Consider the following 21,519-nt stretch of genomic DNA (forward strand, 5'->3'; position numbering starts at 1 on the left):
TCCCACAGGACACACCTGAGCCCAGGCTCCCCACCTGCCTCATCTGGGCCAAGGCTCCTCCCTTGCCTGGGGCTGGGCCAGGGCCGGCCTCCATCCTCCCAGCTTGGCTTAGACCAGCACCTGCAGGGGGCTGGGGAGAGTCCTCCGTCTGCAGTCCTGCCAAGCCCACCTCTTCTCAGCAAGTGGCTCTTCCCACTGCTCCCCTCCGGCTGGTCTGACAGTCACTCACTCTCCAGGGCATTTCCCTTTGTGCCCAGGCAGCAGGAGCTGCAAAGGAATGGGGATGGCAGGCTCCTGTTAGTACAGACCATGCAGGCTGGACAGTGTGATCCCCGTCAGTAATAACCTCCGCCAGCTCCGCCCCTGCAGATGGCTACTTAATTTCACAAACCCTTTCTCACGGTCAGGGAAACCAAAGCCCAGCAGGACAGCGTGGCTAAGCCCACAAGGGGATTTAGTGGAGGCCAGAAAAGGAGCTAATATAAAGAAGCACCCTGTTTTTGGCTTGGTATTTATTGAGGCATTTGGATTCCCATTTTAAAAGGTGAAGAATGGCTGGGTGTAGTGGCTCACACCTGCAACCCCAGCACTTTGGGAGGCTGAGGTGTGTGGGTCACTTGAGGTCAGGAGTTTGAGACCAGCATGGCCAACATGGTGAAACCCCGTCTCTACCAAAAATATAAAAAAAAAATTAGCCAGGTGTGGTAGTGGGTGCCTGTAATCCCAGCTACTTGGGAGGCTGAGGCAGGAGAATTGCTTATACCTGGGAGGCAGAGTTTGCAGTGAGCCGAGATTGTGCCACTGCACTCCAGCCTGGGGGACAGAGTGAGACTCCATCTCAAAAAAAAAAAAAAAAAGTGAGGAAACTGAGGCTCAGAGAGTTGGTAACATCTGCCCATGGTCACATAGGTAGTAAGTAGAAGAACCAGGGTTGGAACCCAGATCTGGCTGACTCTAAAGTGATTTTATTTTGCTGGGGTTATTTTTGTTTGTTTTTCTGACAGAGCTGGAGATGGAAACCCAAACCTCAGCTGCCAGTTTTGGGGCTTGCAGCTCTCCCGGGGTTGGGGATGGGCAGAGTGGGTGGCCTGTACCCTGCTTTATGTGTAACCGGTGTGACTTTTCTTGCTTTGTCAAGTTCTTAGAAATCTTCTCCTGTCCTGACCAGGGAGAGGAGGGGTGGAGCACAGGTGAGGAGACCCCACCTGAGGGCCATTCACCTCCAACAGGTGATTCCTAAACCTGGCTGATCACCAGAGCTGCCTGGGAATCTATCAAAAATACAGGATTCAAGGCCCAGACAAGACAACGCATCAATGCTTCTGGCCCAGGGACTGGCAGTTTGGATTTTATAAAAGCCTTTGAGGTCTGTGTATTTTAAACTTTATTAATGAATGACTCACAGTAAGATGTACCTTTTACATCCTTCCTCAACACACATACACATCAGCTAAAACTCCCCAAAGTAGTACTCACTCTTACTGTGGTAATTGTGCCGATATTTTCCATTCTGTTCTGAGCCATGACATGCCATTAAATTAAATAAGTGGTAGCAGTTTCTTGACTTCATGACTCAGTTTGGCCAACAATGCTGTGTAGACTCTGCTCCCAGTCAGTTGGGGGGCCTATTTCTGAAGCTAAAGGGGACCCAGGCCAAAAGTCACCTGTAACTTTCCCTTAGCACTCTGGTTCATGCTCCTATGTGTATAAGTTTGTAAATAAAACAATGGAGGAAGCTCTCGGGAGAACTTGGGAGCCCTCCCAACTGATAATTGGGCTGTCAAATTCCGTTTGCTCCTAGTGCAAGGGCTCCCCCTAGTGGCCTCAGGCCAGCCTACACTGGCAGAGAGGGTGGAGCAGGGCAGCAGGACTCTCATCTCCCCACTTCCTGGAAGGGCTGGGAGGGCTGTGTATTTTGCTTTGGTTCGGGGCTAGTTACAGTGCTAGGTCTTAGGCACTAATCACTGGTAGCTGTTAGGGGTAGGTACTGTTTTGCCAGTCGGCTTAAGAGCTATGACTCTTGGAATGGCAGAGGATCCCTTGCTGTATGTCTTATGATCCTCTAGTTGCTAAACTCAGTTTCCCCACTAGCTGTTGGTCTTGGGAAAGTCAACTCTGAGATGTATGTTTCTCATCTGTAAAAGTAAATAAAAGTCTGGCAGCGTTGGCTTAAGGACTAATGGCCATGGGAAATTCTCCTGATAGGGTGGCTTAGCAATGAGTAAACACCAATAATGTCAGTTCCTCTCTTTCTTTCCCCTCTCCTCCTCAGTGGTTGGTGGCTGTGTCATTGTCAAAGTGCCCATGTAGCACTTGGATATACAAATGAAGTAGCATCATTTTATTTCCCTGTAATAATCCTAGTTTTCTCATGGGCCCCCATCCCATAAGTGGCAGATCTTGTATTCAGCAGCTATAAGGAGAACTCATACATGACTACATGGGAGGGTGAAGGCAGAAGAGGTGGGTACAAAGTGCAGACATTGTGGGGAGAATTTTGGATGGAAAATTTGAGGGTTGACCTAAGTTGCAACAGATATCACTACACCTTATGAATAAATATTTCAATTCAGTAAAGATGTATGAAATCCTGCTATATCCAAGGTGCTTTGGTGACCTCCTGCTAGCTTTAGGCCAGGGCGAATCTTACTGGCCTAAATCCAGGAAGGTTCACTTAATCATGGATAACGAAATGACTGACTGAGCACCTATTGCCTGCTGAGATCAGTGCCCCAGACCTTGCGAGCATCACTTTATTCAGTCCTTATTATGATCCTAATTTTCCAGCAGAGGAAACTGAGGCACATACAAGTTAAGTCTCCTCTTCAGGTACCACAACCAGTGGAAGATCAGAGACTTCAATCCAGGAGGGCTGACTTGAGAGACTGTGCTCACAGGTGCTCTGTTTGCTTCTATTTAAATCGTAGAGAAATACAGAATCATAAACTCACAGCATCAGAGAGCTTGAAGGGTTCTTTGAAGCAGTTTTTTCCAAACTCAATTTTGAACGTCGTCTGTGAGAAAGCTTAGCAGATACTTAGGCTGAAGTTCGGCTCAAAATCTTCTAGATATTTCTAGTTGTTCAAGCCCCTAGTTCCAGTTTGCTCCTCTGCGTAGCAGGGATGACGTGCCATACTCTCCAAAAAGGGCCCATCCATTCTTCGGGGAACTGAGCAGCAGAAATCAGTATTTCCAGCACATTCTTAATGTTTCCAAACCTGACTTTCAATCTCAGATTCTGCTTGGAGCTCTGCAGTGTCTCCTATTATGTCTCAGTCTTTCCTCTCTTAGCAAACATATTACTTACACTTTGTATCATATGCAATAGTGTGAAACAGAATACCCTGATGTAAAAAAAAAAAAAGAAAGGAGCATTTAAAACAGATCTGAAAATGGGAAATCATGTGTCCTCACCTCTTTCTAAGGTAAACTTTAAGCACTGTATGTTATATGATGACAAAGCCAGACTGTGTAGATTGATTGTCAGAGTTAGGCTGGTGCTGCTAGAGTAGCCTATTATTAATATTAAAATTCTTATTGGTTAGATTAATCATTTCTGAGGATTTCCAGCACAACATGTAATTTATTTATGTATAATTTATATCCTGACTGCTTTCAAAAAGGAGAGAAGGAAAGACGAAAGAAGTTAAATTTATTGAGAGTCTATTGTGTAGCAGGCTACACAGTTGCATATATTTTCTTCAATTCGTCATGACAATGTTGTGAGATAAGAGATGCTATCTCTGGTTGATGAATGAAGAAAGTGAGGCTCAGAAAGGTTAGGCAGATGTCCTGGCCATGCGGAGAGTACAGTTTTGTTTCTCCATCTGAACTCTGCCCTACCCTAATCCATTGCTCTCTCCTCCATTCCATGGTGGCTGAAAAAGGGGTTGAGGGAGCGGACCATTAAAACAACAGGTAAAAAGGATGATTTGAAATGAAGATAATAGCCATGTAGAAGACAGGGCAGGTGGGAAGCTAGGAAGGGATGGATAATCAGGACAGAAACATGGGACAATTCATATCAGGTATACAATTATTTAAAGATAAAATATTTAAGGATAAAATGCCTAGAATTATCTTGAAGGTGTGGGGGTTCAAGAAAGGTTTTGCTTCCATTTTACCAGTTTTTGAAAAACATTTAATCCAGCTGGTCTCTTCTTTGCCTTGAAAGAAGCTCACATCTCAATTTTGTGCTCATCTAAGTAAACATCTTAATAAGTGTGTAATAATTTAGTAAGAGCTTTTTTGAAGGATGCTAAGCAAACATGACCAAGACAAGTTGCTTTTCTCTTAATAGTCTTTTAATAAGAATCTCACACCTGCTTTGAGCCAGGTGCTGTGCTTGGAGCTAGGGATGTAGCAACCCTTTTCGTTCTTGTAAAGAAACAGTCTTCCCCCACTAATGCCAGTTACATTATGTATGCATCACTCAGATGAATTATTAAGATGTTTTTTGATATGCTTGTCTTGTTGAGATCAAAGGAACACCATTCCTCTGTGGGGAGAAGATGGGGCTTGCCTGGAAATAAGAAATTTTTTCCAATGTCAATCACTCCCATGTTCCATCATCCAGAAAAGTGAGTCTTTAGACAGAAAACTCAAGCAGGGAACCCCCATTTCTCTTTGGGTTTGTTTTTCTTGGGTCTGGACTTCAAGGCATAGTAGTACCACATGAATGCAATGTTCAGAGGCTCAGAGTACTAGGATCTAGGAGTGGTAGGTCTCTCCACAAAATCCACAGGTCAACTGGTATCTTAGTCTGTGCTGCTACAGCAAAATACCTTAACTGGGTAATTTGTAAGCAGCATAAATTTATTGCTCACAGTCGAGGAGGCTGAATCAAGATGACTGCACTTTTTGTGTCTAGTGAGGGCCCCATGTCCGATGAGGGTCCAGTCTCTGCTTCCAAGATGGCACCTCGAACACTGCGTGCTCCAGAGAACAGAAGGGCTCAAAAGGGCCCAGCTAGTTCTCTCTGGCTCTTGTATAAGGAATCTCTTAAGCTTCAACATAAATTTTGGAGGAAACACAAACATTCAAACCATAGCAATTGGTATGTGACTTATGTCTAATAATTTAGGTAGCTGATTTCATATATGTTGGAAAGTTCTATCAAAGTCTAAGAGTTTGAACTGTTTCTCCTTATGAGGAGCTGGGGAGGCATAGCTTCTCTCTCACACTCTTGTACACTCCCATGCATGGACTTCAGGCATGTATGTGCACATCCCAGTGTTTGCGAAGGCATGGCTCCTGCTTTCAGGAGTTGCTGTTTCCGAGCGTTTGTCATCCTGAAAGCAGCCCTAGGGATTGTACCTCCTTTTCTGCTTTAATGTCTATTTTTCTTCCCCATGTAGCTACATTTACAGAGTGGCCAGCGGCCCAGGCTCACATTGCCAGGAGCTGGTGTGACAGCTTATAGTGAGGTGGGATGTGGCAGGCCCCACTACCATGGCCCCATGTGACAGATCTCAGTCGGCTAGTTCTGAATGAGGATGCTGGATGAGACAGGCCATTTGGCCTTTGTTCAGATTGCAAGGTAAGAGTCCTTTGTCATCAAAATGAAGGGCTCTTGGGAAAGGAGGTGGCCTATGTCAATGAGATCCTGTTTCCCACTGTCTCCTAGAGCAGAAGATGCTACTGAAGCCACAGGGGAACAATCTGCATGCACATCAGCCAGGAGGAACTGAGCATGGAGGTCAGTGTATTCATTCAAACGCATCTCTCACTGTGGCAGTTAATCACCTATATAAACATTTGTAGCATTGAATGACCTCATTTGATGCCCACAGCCAGCTAATAAAGAAGGCAGGCCACATAATGAGTCCCCATTTTACAGATGACAGAACAGCAGCTCAGAGAAAGGATTTGATCAGGGCAGCATTTGGGGATTGTGGCATGTGGAAGAGGAGGAGGGAGTTGGGAGGTCTGGAGAAGAGTGCTATAAACAAGCAACAGAACCTGGAAGCTCCACGCTTGATGTAGTCACCCTGCTCACCTGCTCCCTTCCTTTCTCTTGGCTCCCACCTGCATCCTGCCCATGCCCACATCCATGTCTCTTCATCCATTCAGGAAATGCTTACCTAATTTCCACTATGGTCTAGGTTACACCAAGATACACAGTGGGGAACAAAATTCACACTATTCTCACCCTATGGAACCTGTAGTCTAGTTAGGGTGTAAGGCACTAAACAAACAGCTGAATCATATGAGTACTCATGCCCTCAAGTGCTATGAAAAAAATGGGGAATAAAATAACAAGGGCCCCCACTTTGTCAAAGACAGTCATGAAGTCCGGTCATTCCTGAATGTACTTACTCATTCATCCAACACATATTTATTGAACACCTACTCAGTGTGTTGAGCTAGGCCCTGTTCTATGGATTGAGGACTCACAATGACCCACAAAACCAACTACCTGCTGCATTTCTCCCTTGGGTGTTTCATAGATGCCTCAAACTAAACAAGGCCATAATTTAACCAATGATCTGACCCCCTAAACCTGCTCTGAGCAGCATCAAGCTCATCCTCTTTCCTGAGCAGAAAACCTGGACTTTCCTGACTCCCATTGATCCTTCACTTCTCAAGTGCAGTGGACTATGCCTCACTCAACAGCATTCAGTGAGCATGCCTGCTCGGCATGCATTCCCACAGTGGGTGCCCAATGGTCACTGGCACAAAGTAGGCATAATCTTTGCATCAAGGGAATGAGAATCTAGCTTCACCTCAGGAGATGACTAGACCTCAGAAACATATCTTCAATCAATGTGGTTCTCTCGTTCCCCTCTATGGGGGGTTGTAGGTTTAGTCCTGGGAGGGGTACCCCCTGCCTTCAATCCCCCACCTCACACCAAATGAGTCTTCTTAGTGTTACCTGATTGATCTTCCCAAGACAAATCTGACCATGACACTCCACCATGGAAAACATCCTCTAACACTCTAATGCCTATGGGAGCAAGTCCAAATCCTTCCCAGGACATACAAGACTCTTTAGAATCAGCCCCTTGGTGTTTCTCCAGCCTTGGCTTCCATCAGTGGGCTCACTATACCTGCTAGACTGAATTTCTTCATTTCTGCACCTGGCCTTCTCCATGCTGCACCTGGCCTCTGGATGTTGGTCTATCCCATTTTCTCTACCTGGAATGCTGTCCGTTGCATACCTGTTACCCACCTGTGCCGTGTTCTTTAACCTTCCAGAGCTAGTGCCAGCGATGCCCCTGCATTGAGCCTTCTCTGATGACAGCAGAAGGTGATTTACTCAGTTCTGTATTTCCACAGTTCCTTCATCATTCATCCCAAAAGTGGTCTTGCAACTATAAAACTGGTTTTATTCCTGTCCATATGGTAGCCTCTGTGAGTCCTTCATAAACTCCCCACCCTCCCGAGTACTTCTGAGGATCTTCAAAGGCAGTTTCCCAAGGGCCCCCAAGTCTGACTGTCAGCTGGACCCATCACGAGTGGCATTCACCATGGTCTTTCTTTCCAGCTCCAATCCAGGGCCCACAAAGCTTTTGGAGGAATTTTAATACTGCCACCAGAGGCCATCCATCATGACAACACCAGTGTTCTTGTGTGGGCTTGCATCAAACTAGGCGTGAAGAACTTCTGGTGCATAAACTCATTTTATTTTCACATCAACTGTGAGTAGGCACTCACCCCCCATTTTACAGATGAGAAAGCTGAGACCCAGGGAAATGAGGGTCACACAGATCAGGTTAAAAGGCTGGTCAGTGGGAGGGCTGGGATTTGCCTTTGGTCAGCGCCATCCAGGACATGTATTCTTACCTGCCATGCATGGGCCCTACACCGAGCCTCTGGACTCCAGCTCGGCTCACCACCCTGCCTTCGTCCCTCTGCCCCTGTGCCTGTCTCTGCCAAGTAGGCAGTGGGGCCTTCAAGGGCAGAAATTTGTTCTTACTTATTCTCTACCCAGCTCAGTGCTAACCCTACAATAACTGTTTTTTTTTTTTTTTTTTTTTTTTTTTTTTTTTTTAGTAAACATGTTACCTTTCTGGTGAGATTTCATTCAGTGGGATTATTTTCTTTTTCTCATTTTAGGTCTAAGCTTCTTCTCAATAGCTGGTCAGCCTCATTTACAGCCAAGGCTTAGGAAGGACCAAAGTGATTTGAGAGATGTATGGGTCAGGAAAGGGTAGAACCATCCTCCAATGTAGTGAGAGCATTAACTTCTGGCCATCCCCAGATCCCTTTTAAGTGCCTGGTTTCTATTCATTTGGCCTCCAGACCAATATGGAAATATAGTAATGCTCTGGGCAGCACTGAGGAGACCATGCGGCCGTGTGCTGGCCTCACGCACAGGGGAGCATTTCTGCAGCCAGCCTGTTATCCAAATCGTCCACTTTGGCCATGAATGTGCATTTTATTATCATGTGCAAATTGCACTGGGCTCTAGGAATAACTGTAAATTGGCCTCACTCTGGCTAAAGTCACATATCAGACCTGAAGAGCAGAAGGCTAATGGATCCTTTGCCATTGTCCTAAGGGCCCCTGCCAACACTCTCAGTTTTTCTGGATTCTCTAACTGTTCTGATTGTGCTGATCTCACTCCACACCCAGGATCTCACCATCTGTCAGTGACACAGATGCTATGCAGGACTTGAGTGTGGGTTAACTTGAACAAGAGGATTGGGGTTGGGGAACCTAGTTAGGAAAAGTGGATAACTTTCCCAGAGCCATGAAAGTCTCTTGGAAAGTATAAATATAAATGTGATTTATGATAAGTAAACATGTTTCTCCATTCACCCATTCACTGGTTTTTATTATTAAACCGACCATTCTCAGGAACTGCTGGATGGGGAGATGAGCTGATGTATCTGCCAGGGTCCAGTTAGGAAAACAGAAATCATTCTACATATTGGAAGCAGGAAATTTAACATGGTCAACTGGTTACACCAGGAGAGCTGTGAGGATACCCAGAGATTAGCAAGAGCTGGGAGCCACTAAGCTACAGGGAAAAATTGGAGGTGGTGTCATCAGGGTCTAGGAGCTAGAATCACTCGGAGGAAGCGTGAGAATCAGTAAGGGAAAGTAATGGCCACCTCTACCTTCTGAGGCTTCTAGAGAAGAAAAGAAGTACCCTGGCTTCTTCCTTCCTCCTGTCCTTCAGTAGTCTCCTGTGAGTGCCTTCCACTGGCCAAGCCCAGGCAGAAGCCAGCCGATGCAGAAGCCTGAGACCTGCAGCCTGTAATTGACTTTTCTTAAGCCACTAGATCAAAATAGAAAGAGCAATGGCGTCCTTTTTTGTGGAAGGAAAGGGTTCAGAAAGCTTTTTGGAGGAGATAGCATGAGCTGGGTCTTGATGAGGCATGAGAGTTTGACATGAAAGCGGGGAGAGGCTGTTTCAGAAGAGGCAACAGTACGATCGGGGCACAGCTTCTGGAATGTGTCTGGCATCCTCAGGGAGCAGAGAGAACTCTGGCTCTGGCAGAAGTGCAGGGTGTGTCAGGAAAGCCATCCCAGGAGGGAAAGACGAGGATGTGTAGCCACAATGTGGGCTTTGAATTGTGTGCTGAGGCCTCCAGATTTAGCCTGTAGGCTGGGAGAATTCTGCTGCAGGGTGGCTGAAAGAGGGTGGTCCAGATCATCTTGGATGTAGGGGAAGAGTGTGACACCCTGCCACCTTCCTGTGTCTCCTTCTCCTCCCCGCTCTTCCACCTCCTCTTCCATTAAGCAAATGGAAAACTCATGCACCCTCCTGAGTGTTTGCTCTTCAACATTTATTCTAATGCCGGGATCCAAAATATTTTTGTAATTCTCCATGGACAGTTGCCTTCAGATCCTAAGACATGTTATTTAAGAAGACAAATCTTTGCTTTGGATTTGCAAACATAGATTCAGTTGTGGTTTTCTTTTCTTCTTTTTCATTTTTTTGAAACATTACAGGGGCTTGGGAATTAAATCAGATGCATAATGCAGTTGATCAAGCCATTACGCTTTTTGTTAAAATTGAGGCATAATTAATATGAATTGAGCTGTGGCTCAAATATTCATTGGAATATGAAGTTCACCTCTCCAGGTGACTGCTCAGAAGAGCAGTACTCATTCGAATATCTAAGTAGTCTGTTTAAAAATCAGTCTCATGATTTTATGATTAAGTATCATATGATTTACCTTAGGCATGAAGAGGAGAGAAGAACAATCCCTCTCATTTGTACAGCACCTTATGCTTTCTAAAACACTTGCACAAAATCAAAGGACAGTACAAAGAAATAAAGAAGGAGGAAAAGCAGAAGAGCAAGGAAGTAAATTATTCTTACAAGACTTAAAAAAAACCACTGCACTGTCAAGAGAGACAGGAAGTCAATATCTCAGCATATTTCAAGAAGTCACTATCTGAGGATATTTTAGGAAACTCATTGTCAGAGGTTAGGAAGTTGAAACCCACAATGTCCAGTTAACTTACAGATCTCTGAAAGGTTAAATGACCATTCTGAGTGATCACAAAGTAATATCCACCATCTACCCCTACAATTTCTTTCTTACGTCAAGGGAAATAAACATACCAATTGTAGCACCCATTTTTGGTAGACTTGCTAGCATACACTTATCGCTGCTCCCCTTTCCCTCGGCTTTAAAACATTATTTAAAAAAAAAATGTGTGCTCTCATACTTCCCCCACTCCCACTTAAATCCCTCTATGAGTTAAGGAAAAGCTGGTTGCTCCCTCTCCACCCTCTGCCCCCTGCCTCCACCAATCAGATCCCACCAGCCCCAGATGTGGGAACTGATTGGCAGTTCATCAGCACATGTTCTCCATCTCAACAAAGGGATGAGTTCAGTTGTAAGCATATGATCTAAGCCAGTCCAATCAGGGGATTTTTTTTTTCTCGAAATATTGGGATGGGGTTTCCTCTTGCCCTTAAAGCTCACCAGGAACTTGTAGTAGCAGGAGCTGCTGACAGCCATCTTTGACCATCAGGGGAGTCAGGTTAAGAAAGAAGCTTTACCAAGCAGAATAAAGAGTGGTCCTTGAGTTGCTGGATGGATTAAACCAGGTCTAAGGCTTAATCTAGGCTTGAAGTTTCCAGCTCTGGGAGCCAATAAAATCCCCTTTCAGTTTGCCCATTGGAGTTGGATCTTCTTTTTCTTACAAATAAAAACCTGGGTGATAACTACAAAAATATTCTTCCAGTATGAAAATATTGCTTATGTGAAGCACAGTAGCTTTTAAACCAGCATTTATTCAGCCCTGATAGATACCAAATGCTTTCACATACATTGTTTTGTTGATTCTTTATTTATTTACCCTATCTTTAGATGAGGAAATGGTGGCCCAGGGGGATTAAATGACTTCCTTTAATAGTCAGGGTAGTTGATCCTGGCTCCTTTAACAAACAGTCTTCATATCTCAGCACTTTACCATATATATGAGTATTTCCTGCTCACATCACAATCTAATGAGAATTAGGTGGCTTTCCCGGGTGGGTGTGCTTTAGGTGATGACTCATGGATTTTGTTCACCTCCCTTGTGTGATCCTGACGTTTTGGAATATTTTGTTTTTGTTGGTGTGGATTTAGAGACAGAGTGTGTGAAAAATCTCCAGGGAAGCTTCAGAGATAAGGCCTGGAAGTGTGGCATCACTTTTGCCCACGTCCTACTGTCCAGAATCTAATCGCATGGCCAACTGCAAGGGAGGCTGGGAAACAGTCTTCCTCGTGCCCAGAGGAAGAGGGCAAGCATCTCTCTGTCACCCCTGTGGAGGGCCATCCCAGGATCCCACCTGGTGCAGCTTGTAACTGGGGCCGGGATTCTAAGCTAACCGTCTCATTCTACGGACTCTTTCCGCGTCTGTTTCTCTTGCTCCTTCTTTTTCTCCTCTGCCTCCACCCCCCATACACAGTCGTATTTAGCTAATCCCCTCCATACGTAGTTACACTGCTTATGCAAAGGCCAGCTGATATTCCTTCCCTCAGTGTCTTCTTAAGGGAAGAAGAAGCCCCCAGCCCCCCTGACATTTGATAGAACCACAGAGGCTGTTGTTACTTGAGAAAAATGTTCGCCGCATAATAATGTATATGAGGAATTGATCATTTACTTACCCTCAAAGCAGATGGACTTTATAAGCAGAAGTGCTCTGTAATGCAGGCATGACTGGGAAGAATAAATCAAATTTCTCTGTGTACTTAGGGGAGAAAGGATTAATTCAAATGCAGGGTCTGCCGCTTCAGGTCCATTTACGGAAGCCGCAATCCTGCACTATGACCACCAGGGGGAGCGCTAGGCCCATCCCTGCACAGGTAGCTATTTTTAGAGGCTGCTTCTAGCCTGGAGGAAGTAACCAAAGAAATAAAAGACTATGATACTTTTTTTTTTTTCAACTGGACCAACTTATAAATTATTTGTAAGTCCAATAAAAGGCAATTATCAACATTTCCTACTATTTCAAGAGTAATATATTCTATGTTAGAAAAAGATTCAATTTATTCCATGGCTATGATTCAGACAATAGGAAATTGGAGACAACCACAACCAAAAAAAAAAAAAAAAAAAGATTGTTACCCCGTGTAAATCTTTGTCTTTAAAACCCAAATCAGAGGATGTGAATTCTGGTCCTAGTGGGCATGAGATATTTGCCCTGAAGGCTGTGGAATTTGATGGGCTGGGGAAGGCGCCTGGAAGGTATGTGTGTGCAGTGACACTGTGTGTAACTCTCATTCTTCCCACAGCACAAGGGAAGTGAGTCAGACTACTCTTGTCCAAACAACTGAATAGTGAGCAGTAGCAAATTGTTTTGGGAAACATAGCTTTATTATTTCTAACTCTGTAGGCATACAATATAGTAATGAAGCTCAGAAGATATTCTCATATATGTGTGTATATATATACACACACACAGAGACATATATACACACACACACACAGAGAGAAAGCATGTGTGTGTGTGTGTGTGTGTGTGTGTTTGCTATGTTGCCCAGGCTGGCCTCAAACTCCTGGGCTCAAGCAAATGTGTCCTCCTGCCTCAGCCTCCCAAAGTGCTGAGATTATAGGCGTGAACCACTACTTCCAGCCAGAAGAGATCCTCTTTTAATAAACAAAATTGTTGTTTTCAAAGAGCCCTCCTGTTCTTTCCAATCAATTGTATGAGCATCACTGTCTTGCCAAGCAGTAATGTTGTGTGATGGGACAAGCATTGTTCCTTGACTCCAGAAAAACAGAGCCTGAACCTTGCCTCTGTGAGTGAGTAAAACTGAGACTTTGGGCAAATAATTGAACCTCCTCCATCTCCGGTTTCTATAATACAGTACTTATCTCCCAGAATGAACATAAACCTGGAATGAGATGGTATACATGAGTACCTAGCTCAATAAATCCTAGGTTTCTACTTTGATAAGGTCTCTTGTTTCCCTACAGATGGCAACAAATACATTTGAACTGAGTTGCTGGATTCTATGTTGCCACATATCTGAGTCTGTGGGCCTGGATTAATGAGGTTTTGCTTCGAAGCCATGGTAGGGATGAGGGATGGGTGAGGGTGGACCAGCTCGGGTGTGGAGGTGGGCTTACCGAATCCCTTTGCTCTAAAGAGAAAGCATGTTTCCAGGGCTATGTGTTCTCCAGAGAACTGAGGCCCTTCACTGAGCTGAGAAGGCCTTTGTCTCAAGCACAGGGAACAAAGCAGCAGGCAGCAGGAATGTGAACATGTAAACCAAGGCTCCCATCAGCTGCTGTGACTACTTGGAGACCTTTTCCTGACTGTGTGACAAGCAGAACAATAGGAGCTGATAAAGCTCAGAGCCTCTGCTGGGGCAAATGACTGAAGGTTTGTGTGCCCCCAAAATTCATAAGTTGAATCCTAACCCCTGATGTGATGATATTTGGAGGCGGAGCCTTTGGGTGGTGCTAAGGTTATGAGAGTGGAGCCCTTACAAATGGGATTAGTGCTCTTATAAAAGGGGCCATGTCACTATTCACAATAGCAAAGATTTGGAACCAGTCCAAATGTCCATCAGTGATAGACTGGGTTAAGAAAATGTGGCACATATACACCATGGAATACTATGCAGCCGTAAAAAATGATGAGTTCATGTCCTTTGTAGGGACATGGATGAAGCTGGAAACCATCGTTCTCAGCAAACTATCGCAGGGACAAAAAACCAAACACCGCATGTTCTCACTCATAGGTGGGAATTGAACAATGAGAACTCATGGACACAGGAAGAGGAACATCACACACTGGGTCCTGTTGTGGGGTGGGGGGAGGGGGAGGGACAGCATTAGGAGATATACCTAATGTAAATGATGAGTTAATGGGTGCAGCACACCAACATGGCACATGTATACATATGTAACAAACCTGCACGTTGTGCACATGTACCCTAGAACTTAAAGTATAATATAAAAAAAGGGGGGGCCATGGAGAGCTACCTCACTCCTTCTGCCATGTGAGGTTCCAATGAGAAGCTGATGTCTGTGAACAAGGAAGTGGGTTTTCACTAGACACTGAATCTGCTGGGGCCTTGATCTTGGACTTCCCAGCCTCTAGCAATGTGAGAAATAAAATGCTTGTTGTTTAAGTCACCAAGTCTATGAGTATTCTGGGGTTATCATAGCCCAAATGGACTAAGATAGCTAGTGTCTGGGGAACCTGGAGGTGTAACCTGTAGAGCTTGGAAGAAGGTGAGTTGCAGGCATTCTGAAGATTACCAGGACTCTGGGGGTCAGCTCCGTGCTCCAGAAACAAGAGAAAGCTGACGCCCCTAGAGAAAAAGGCCATGTGCCACAAGGTTTGCCATCAGGCAGTGCAGTGAGCCCAGTACCTGCTCCCCATTCACAGAACTGGTCTTGAACCACTCACTTCTACCCACCCATTCCTCCAGGCCTGATCCCTGTTTGTTAGCATTAGCCTAAGACCTCATGCTCATCTCTGCTGTTTATTCTTAATACCCCTCCACCCCTGTCCTCCACCTTTCTCAGCCGTTGTCTGTGCCGTGGGGGACTGCACCACCTGGACTTCTTTGCTGCCTGTTCAGGTTAGGAAGCTCCAGCAGGAGGTCCCAAAGTGAGATAAGAAGGAAGTTGAGGTATTTCTTCCCTGCCCCTCTTCCTACTTAGGCATGAAACTCTGCCACTCCCGGTACCCTTCCAGCAACTGCAGCTCCCACCAACCCTCCTCATGGCCCATCCCCGTGGGGCTCTAGTGATCATCTTTCCCCCCTCCCCTTGTCCCTTCTACCATCTGTGTGGTAATGGCTTCCTGCTCTTGCTCCGTGCTGGGTGCTCCACTCTTCCTTGTCAATTCCCTCAACCCTATTCAAAACTCCCTGAGATGTCTTGTCGTTGAAATCTCTGCTTTTCAACCGCCTGGGGTGAATTCTGATTTATATATATCGCCTCTTTGTAAATATTTATTTACATATTATCTTGTTTTAGAAAGGAGCTAAGAACAATATAAAAAATGTAAAATCACAAAAGTTAAAGTAAAATTTAAAAACATGGGGACAAAGGCATAAATTGGAACCAAAGACAAAACTAAGAGAACTGCACAGCACTGTAACTCCCCAATTTGCTTATTGGCAGGCCACAAATGTAGCCCCTTGCTTTCTAGATGCCCACAGATAATGTACAGCCTCTACTGAGTGCAGAGTCTACAAAATACCAATAAACCAGGTACCTCACACAAATACAACTGTATGGGACTATAGTATTAGCAGCATTCTCTTAGTTGTAATGAGAAGACTTTTATACGGAACAGCACCAGAAAGGGGAGGACTAGGTGAAGGTGTTGCCATAAAGATGCCCTTGGCCATGAAGGAAAAGGGCATGTCCCAGGCATCTGAGAACAGGTACCACAGTGTGGCCAGACCTTCCAGTCAAGGCGCCTGGTCCATGGCACCTGCAGAAATCTCAGCGGCAGTGCTTGCTGGCTCTGCGACCCAGTGGTCCGCCATTAGCACTGCTGAGCTTTTTCTAACTGTTGGCTTCACTCTGCTTCTCTTTCTGCCAACAATTTGCTCCCTCATATGTCTTTGGTCTTTCTCAGAGTTCTGGCTACTCAGGTTTCCACACTGCCATAATTTTGTTTGCACATAACATCAGTTTATTCAGGGCCTCTGTTCTACCTTATAGCCTCTCTCTGGGCATTCAACCAGCCTCACTTTCTGCTACTGATTCTCCTTATATCTTTCAATTCAGGTTTTCCAGAGTGAAAATATGACTGGCCATATTTCTCTTTGGGCAGAACTTTCCACATTCGGTCACATCGTAACTGGCGTTTGCTCAGGTGTCCAGCCTAGTGCATTCTGGGGGCTGCCAGGGTAGGTAGGGTCACATGCTAAACATGACAGCTCAGGACTGTGGTGTGGGCAGGGCAGTTTCCTTTGGAAGATGAAGATCAACCCACATAGACTGCATCATCTGGATTCCACCAGTTGACAAGGAAAACCCTGTCAGTCATTTTTCACTCTTCATGAAGAGACTATGGATGATTTGTGAACATCTGCTGATTCCGGTCTCCTGGGCTTCCCTAGGAATCTCCATCATGGCTCAGTCCTCTGTAAAAAAAAATTTCTACTGATCTTCTCCAGCCCTGAAATCAGAACCCAGACAGTAGGGGGAATATGGCCTGGGCAAACACAGTAGATATTTGATTTTGGTGAGGTCATTGGTTCCTGAGCATGCCAGCGTGATCTAGGGGCTACAAGACAAATGCTAACCACTCTCTGCTGGTGAGGACAGAGAAGAACTCTAGCTTGCAATGAACTCAGGACATGAAAAAGATGAGCTGTGGATGATGTCTCTGAAGGCCTCCAGCTGAGCCTTCAGGAAAGGCAAGCAATGTCACATAGCCAGTCTGGAGAGCGTGTCCTTCTATAGTGTGGACAGCCATCAGAGGGGAGCTTTCCCCAGGGTGTTTAGCATTGGTGAGTGCTGGCAGAGCTGGAGTTCTAACCCTGCCACATATCAGCTGTGTGACCTTGGATAAATTACTTGATTCTTGAACCTGTGTCTGCATATATAAAATGCAGACAGTAATATCTACTTTGAGGAGCTGAAGCAAGAAATACATGATAGAGTGGTTATGAAGCACTTGGAGACTAAGCTTTCAAAAACTGATAGTAATTTTTATGATTATGATTCTTGGTGGAGCTGCTGACCTGTTTTCTAATATTTGCAATAGGACTTGGGTTCCAAATGACTTGAGAATAAACGAACCTTTCAAACCAAAATGAGGAATTGTGCCACTTATGATGAGGTAGCCATAACATTTTGGGTAGACAGGGCAGTGGTTTTAAGCAGAGGCTGGGGCTACATACTTCATGCAGCTCAGTTGGTTGTGGGTTGAATAATCTATTGCAAGATCCAGATTTGGAGTTAAAGTTTTAAAAAAGGCAGTGGTACAAGAAAAGATAACAGGTCTCCCAAGAGACATAGCAGGCTAGAAAGCATTTTCTTGCATGGAGACACAAGGATGGCTCAGTCCGTTACAGCATAACCCTGCCCCTCAAATCCTGGAGGTGGCGAGGGAAAGCGCAGGCAAGCTTGACCTCATATTTGAGTTGCCATCTCTCACAATCACCCTCTCCACCAATATCTGAGATCCTTAGTTCCAGCAGGGTGTGAGCTCTGAATCACTGAACTCTATCTACCTATACCCTCTGGGGAGGGCTGCAGGAGACCAGTGGCTTAGGACTTCTTTTTTTCTGCCTCCTGGGGGGAAAACCTGTTCCCCTTCAGCCAAAGGGGCCATTTCTGCAGTCAGAGGGTAAGGAACCCTAATCAGTCTTGCTGCCAGGTGCAGGCTGAATTATCTCGCAAGAGCAACTGGAGTCTACCTTGGCTGAAGTCAGTGAGGTTGTAAAATCACTTCCCTGAGGCACTCCAGCACCCAATTTGGAGATGAGTGGGGATTTACATGATTCAACGGAATGTTTCTTTCCAGTGTCAGGGCTCAGTCAGTCGTGAAGGAGGAATTTGTGAGCAAAGCTTACTGGCTGTATTTGAGATTCATTCTTGTCCTTGTCCGGAGGCGCTGGAGGAGCAGTGGCAAAAAAAAGAAAGGGCTAAATTTTTGGGGACAAGTAAAAATAAATTATGCTCAGGAATGGGATTTATCTGTTCCATTGGGACCTTGTGAGGCTCTTTTTGTTGGGGTTGAGGGATGAACCCAGAAAACTTTTCTAAGTCTACATCCACAATAAAATGGACACTCAATTGCTGAATATTTGTTATGATAGTTTAGGTGCTATGTTAAGTCATTTACGTAACATTTTCTCATTAGATTCTTACAAAAGCTCTATGAAGTAGCTATTTTTGTCCTCATCTTACAGATGAGGAAACTGAGGCTGAGAGAAATTAAATAATGAGCCCAAGGTGACGCTGCCAGAAAGTTGTTCAGCTGACTCCGTACTGCCCTACCCCAAGGGGACAACTCCCTGGAGTTGTGGTTGGAATTCGCACCTGAACGTGTTTATTTCCAAATATGTATCATGCAATCTAAGAACAAAATGAGCCAGTATGCTTACTTTGCGCTTGGAGGCTCTGTGTGATCTCCCTAAAAACAGGTTAACAGGTAGCTGGAAGTTGGGGAAAAGTAGTGTCTGTATGATTACCCTGTGGTTTAGTGGATAAAGCTGGAGATTGGAGTCCTCAACTAGGCAGAATTCAGATCCATGCTGATCCACTTACCAGGTATGGGATTTCAAGAAAGTCACTTATCCTTTCTGAGCCTCATTTTCTTCATCTGTTTACATGGATTGCTAAAGGAACTCAGAGTGGTTGTCAATATAATGGCCTTGCTGTATGGTATAGGCTCCACAAATGTGAGGTTTTCCTCTCTTGTGGTTGTCTATCGCTGTATAACCATTTCAAAACATAATGGCTTAAAATAAAACAATCCCTCATTTCGCTCAGTTAAGGTTAAGGCTCAGTGAGGACATCTTGTTCCTTCTTTATGCAACATGGGCTGGGGTGGCTCATGTGGGAACCCTCTTTCAAGATGGCTCATTCGCATGGCTAGCAAAGCTGCTTGTCAGTTCCTTTTGAGATGGGATATTTCCCTTGACCCCTTTGTAGGACTTGTGAAGGGGTGACTCATTTACTCAGCCCGGAGCTCTGAACCCCTCACGGGAGGGGGAGCACACAGGTGATTGGGTGCAGGAGCCCAAGCAAATGAATGCTGGGACAGGCCAGTTGCTCCTCTCTGGTGGGAGCAGGCTCTATGCAGCCCTGTAGCACGGTTCAAGCACATTACAATGTTCTTTTAGCTCTGCTATCCGGGAAGGGGTGTCTGCAACCCCTGGAGCCCCAGAGGGTGTGTGTTACAATCAGTGCTCTTTCAACATTTGCTGTCCACAGATGGCTAAGTGTTTACCAGCTCAGTGGAGAGTCAAGGTGCCAGCCTTTTACACCCTGCCCTCTTGGTACCTGAGTTCTTGTCTGGCGTTCAGGAAGAATCAGGTCACATGAAAGAATTGAAGGGTGGTGAATGTGGAGGATTTTACCGAGTGGTGGAAGTGGCTTTCGGTGGGAAAGAGAGCTGGAAGGGAGGCGGAGTGGGAATATAATCTTCTCCTGGAGTTCAGCTGTCCCCGGCAGAACTCTTTCCTGAAGTCCCCCTGTCAAGCTGTCCCTCTGAAATCAAGCTGCTTTTCTTCTACATCTGGCTGCTGCTTCTCTACTCTCCTTCTCTGCCACTCCATTCTGCTCTTCTGCCAGTGGAGCTTGGGATTTTTATGCGTACAGGGTGGGAGGCTGGGGGGAGGGGCCAGGGTGGTTTTGGAAAAGGCAACATTCAGCCAGGAAAATGAGCATGTGAAGTTCTCATTTAGGGCCATGGGTCCAGGCTTGAGGGTGGAACCCTCGCCAGGGACCCACCCTCTTCTACCCAGTATTTCTCTGCCTCCTGTCCATATCACTTTCCACACTGGTCTGTTCACAGAGCAGCTTGTGCCTCCTCACAGTATGGTTGCTGGGTTAGAAGAGCAAGTGTCACAGAGACAAAAAGTAGAAGCTGTCCGTTTATTAAAGCCTGGACCTGGAAACTGGCACAGCACTTCTTCTGCCACATTTTATTGGCCAAGAAGTCCCAGAACCCAGATCCAAGGGCAGGGGGCATTAATGGGAGTAATATCAACTAGTTTTGGGATCAAGTTTTAAAACTACCATGCCACAGTTTGCCCTCTGGCCTCAAATTGATTACATTTATTCTACATGCCAACTATATCCACTGCTTCCCAATACCCCCCCAAAAGCCTCATCCCATTATGGTGTTAGATTCAGGCTCAAGGTCCAGAATCCTGTCATTTAGTCAGGTTGAGATGCCAATGAGGCTCCTGGGGCGCAGTTCCTCAGATAAAGCTCCTTTTGATCAGAAGTCCTGTGCGCTAAAGAGACAAGTCCTCTGCTTCCACTTACAATGGTGGGACAAACTCAAACCATCAGAGCAGCGGTGTTTGGTAGAAGCTGAGCTGCTGAGTCAGTCTGGTGGGCTGGGGAGTGTCTTGTAGCAGCCTCGTGCCATGGACTGAGCACAGGCTTTGCCACTAGATGTTCTGGCTTCCAGTGTAGACTCTGCCACTGATTTTGTGGGTGGCAGTGAGTACGTCTTTCTGTGACTCAGAACCTTAATTCCCTTTTCCTTAAAATGGGAATAATAATCTGTGCTTCACAGGTCTTTGTGGGATTTAAATAATGTGTTGTACTTGAAATTGCCTGGCAAAATGCATGGCCTATACTAGGTCATCAATATGAGAATAAATTGGGCATAATGATATTTATTTCACAGCATGAATGCAAGACTCAAAGTAAATGAAAGAGATTTGTAAACTGTACAAGTTTTATGAAAGAATAATGTGTGTTTGTTTCTTTTGTTAAGAAGTATCCATTGGCTGCTTCCCAGTTGAGGCCCCAGCATCAGCAGTGAGGGGGACCCTCTGCCCTGGGGCCAGTGACAGCTTGGTCTCTGAGGCAAAAGCTGGGAAAGGGAGCTGCTAGCTGCACATGAACCAAAGGTTATGAGACTTTCCCTTTCCTTTTGTGGTTGCCTTTGCTCTGAAGCCACCAGATTTCACCCACATGGGATTACACCAAAATGTATCAATCCAGCCTTTGGTGCTAGAGAAAATTTCTGGAGGGGATAATTAGATGAATCTACATTGTAGTCAAAAGGTCAGAGCAGCAGTGAGTGGGTGGGTGGCCATATGGTTTCTGTTTCTAAGAGTCAAAGATGAAGTAGAAGTAATATGGGCTTAGAAGTAGGCAAACCAGGCCAGGCGCAGTAGCTCACGCCTGTAATCCCAGAACTTTGGGAGGCTGAGGCAGGTGGATCATAAGGTCGAGAGATCAAGACCATCCTGGCCAACGTGGTGAAACCCCATCTCTACTAAAAATATAAAAATTAGCTGAGTGTGGGGGCGCGTGCCTATAATCCCAGCTACTTGGGAGGCTGAGGCAGGAGAATCGCTGCAACCCGGGAGGCAGAGGTTGTAGTGAACCGAGATCGTGCCACTGCACTTCAGCCTGGTGACGGAGCGAGACTCTGTCAAAAAAAAAAAAAGTAG

General features: G+C 45.4%; 1 long non-coding RNA gene across 1 annotated transcript; it reads right to left on the reverse strand.

Moving 5' to 3' along the window:
• Positions 1-4,286: 4,286 nt before the first annotated feature.
• Positions 4,287-7,523, reverse strand: LOC105739731. The gene is made up of 2 exons (XR_001115673.1): positions 7,172-7,523; positions 4,287-5,745 (listed from the first exon to the last, which is right to left on the reverse strand). It is a non-coding gene; the product is annotated as an uncharacterized LOC105739731 (long non-coding RNA).
• Between the last annotated feature and the right edge of the window lie 13,996 nt (positions 7,524-21,519).

The sequence above is a fragment of the Nomascus leucogenys genome, chromosome 5 (genome assembly GCF_006542625.1).
Source record: "Nomascus leucogenys isolate Asia chromosome 5, Asia_NLE_v1, whole genome shotgun sequence".
Lineage (NCBI taxonomy): Eukaryota > Metazoa > Chordata > Mammalia > Primates > Hylobatidae > Nomascus > Nomascus leucogenys.